Source organism: Piliocolobus tephrosceles, chromosome 3 (assembly GCF_002776525.5).
Source record: "Piliocolobus tephrosceles isolate RC106 chromosome 3, ASM277652v3, whole genome shotgun sequence".
Taxonomy (NCBI): domain Eukaryota; kingdom Metazoa; phylum Chordata; class Mammalia; order Primates; family Cercopithecidae; genus Piliocolobus; species Piliocolobus tephrosceles.
Genome location: NC_045436.1, coordinates 83,414,668 through 83,417,490, shown reverse-complemented (window position 1 = coordinate 83,417,490; position 2,823 = coordinate 83,414,668). Strand labels below are relative to the sequence as shown.

The 2,823-nt window shown below is 40.3% G+C and overlaps 1 pseudogene; it reads right to left on the bottom strand.

The window, feature by feature from the left end:
• Positions 1 to 238: 238 nt before the first annotated feature.
• On the bottom strand, positions 239 to 2,412 carry LOC111548006 (annotated as a pseudogene).
• Positions 2,413 to 2,823: the final 411 nt, after the last annotated feature.

Sequence of the window (2,823 nt, the reverse complement as noted above, 5' to 3'; positions counted from 1 at the left end):
GGATGAATCGATGGTTCCGGTTAAGTTGTATCACACCTGTGTCCCAAGGTTTGACTTTAGCCCAAGTTCAGTAATTTTGTCAAAACAATTGATATATTGAGCCAACAGGACATCAAAATAAAAAGTTATCTAAAGTTAACATTAACAAACAAATAATCCTCAGTCACAAAATTATAAATGCAGTTTGGGATGGAGGTAAGCAGGAGGGGAATTAATCCGAACAATGGCAATTAAGTCTTCAAACCACCTTCCGAACAAGGTTGTTAATTGTTCTTTTCATTTCTTCTTGTAGATCCTTGAGCTCCCTTAAAAAAAATAGTGGAGAATCACAGCTGGTAATATAGTATGAGTTCTTCAAGCTATACAAGATATCATCTGGCTAAGTTACATATGCTTTCCATAGTAACTTGTTTGGCAGGGTGACCTACTGCAAAGCAGGCTCAGTTACCCACCAGTCAACCCCCTGGGAGTTATAATTTCCTCCATATCTATTAGTGTTGCAAAAGCCTCCATAGCCACCGCCACCAAATCTTCTGCTGCTGGTGTGGCTGCTGCTGAAGCTGGAACTGCTGGCACCACTATTTTGTCAGTAGTCTCTGGCACCAAATCCTCCACTAAATCTGCTACTCTTAGAACGTCCACAGTTACTACCCTGGTAATGGTGTTCATAAACCATGTTTTCTAACCAAGATGGCACTTCTTGTTTAGTTTCAACAAAAAGAAGATGCAACAAATCCTTAGTGATATTTATGTTCCTCTCATTCAAGAATGAGGTGGCCAGGCCAAGGTTTCCTACACGTCTTGTATGGCCAATGCCATATACATATTCTTCAATATCATTTGGCAAATCAAAATTGATAACATGTTTCACATTTGAAATGTCCAGTCCTCTTGCTGCTACTGCTGTAGCCACTAGCATTGGGCTTTTTCCTGAGGGTAACTGGTGAAGGGCCTCTTCCCTATCCCTCTGAGAATGGTGTCCATAGATACTGGTACGTGACTATCCTTCATGGTATAAGATATTCTCTAAATAATAAAAACCCTTTTTGGTCTCCACAAACACTAAGGTTAGTGCATCCTTGCCTAGGATCAAGTGGATGTCTTAGGAGATCAAGCAGAAACAACTGCTTGTCTGATTCTTCCACCCAAACTACTTCTTTGTGATGTTCTCAGAGGTACAGCCAACTCCTCCATAGAGCCAAGAAGATACTAATATATTCATCGAAGAAATCATGAGCCAGCATTGGTATTTCCTTAGGTAAAGTAGCACTAAACATCAAAGTGTGGTGGACACCCTTTGGAGGCATAGTATCTTGTTCAACTTTTCTATGTATCTGAGGCTCAAACCCCATATCCAACATCTGATCAGCTTCTTCTAACACCAAGTATTCGCAAAAGTTTAATCCAATCTTTCCTCTTTCCATCATATCCACTAGATTTCCTGGAATGGCTACTAACAAATGCCATCCACCTTCTAAGACTCAAATCTGCTTAACAATATTGGCACCACTATGCATCATGCAAGGAGGAACTCCAGATCAATATGAAAATTTTCCTGCTTTCTCATTGATCTGTACTGCCAATTCTCTTCTTGGTGCTAATACCAAGAAGATTGGGTATTGTTTGCTGCGCCCCCACCTTTAATTTTCCTTCATGGCCCCCAAAGCCTCCTTTGGACCATCTGAATACATCTGACTCAAGATGGGCAAGAGAAATGCTGCAGTTTTCCAGACCCTGTTTGGGCACAAGCTGTCGAGTCTCTTTTCTCTTTTATAATAGTAAGAGCATGCTTTTGCACTGGAGTCAGGCGAGTATAATGAGTAACCTCCATGTTTCCCATGATAGTTTCTCCCATCTCAACATCACTGAAACTTTCAATATGTGGAGGACAATTGCTGCCTGCTGCCTCAACTAGAATGTCACCGTATTTCTCAAAATTAATCCCAGTGTTGCCTCCAGAAAAGAGTTCCTGTTCCAAGCGTTCACTTGGGAGGAGTGGTTTTGACCAATTCTCTTCATCTTATTTGTCACACCAGTGACTGTTCCCACCATGTTCTAAATTGCCAAAACCACTTCTGTCACCATGGCTGTCAGTGCCATCATAATCACTCCATCCACGATTATCAAACCTTCCCCTTGATCCATTTCCATGATCACTGAAGAAGCTAGAATTAGCACTTGAAGCATTAGGAGATTCAGAACTGCTCTATGCATCCTTATCTTTGCTAGAACACTACCCTAAATTGTCTTTATGGTGGAATCCTTTAGTAGCTGCTCTGTTCCTTAACAAAGAGGGATATAGTGCCCTTTGCTGGCTGTACTTCCCCCACTCTGATTATCTGAAGAGGCCAGGTCTAGGCCAGAAAACTGCTGCTCCAGCCAAAGTGCATTTTCCATCACCACATGACTCATCCCTGAATAGTATCCAGGAGTCTTCCGCTGCTGAGCTAATATGTTTGTTTCACCATGAAGGCCCTCTCACGAAAGAACTGTGGCTCTATTTTATCTATCTTTAACAGAAAATATATGTAAGACTGCAAAAAAATCTATGTTCAGCTTAGTAAGAGTTGTTAAAAGTTAACATTTATTTTGTCAAATATAATTTATTATCTTTAATCAGCCTCACACCTCATGTTACCAACTTAAGCATTTAGTCAGTATTTTGAAAGTCATACATGGCTTCTTAAACACAACTTAATGAATTAGAGTATTACCTCAATCTTATAAATGAAGAAAATAGAAATTTTAAGCATCTTGCCCAAACTACAGTTTGCTACTCACGAAACTAAGCTTTGCACCCAGGTAGTTTGACTCTAGAGCCTA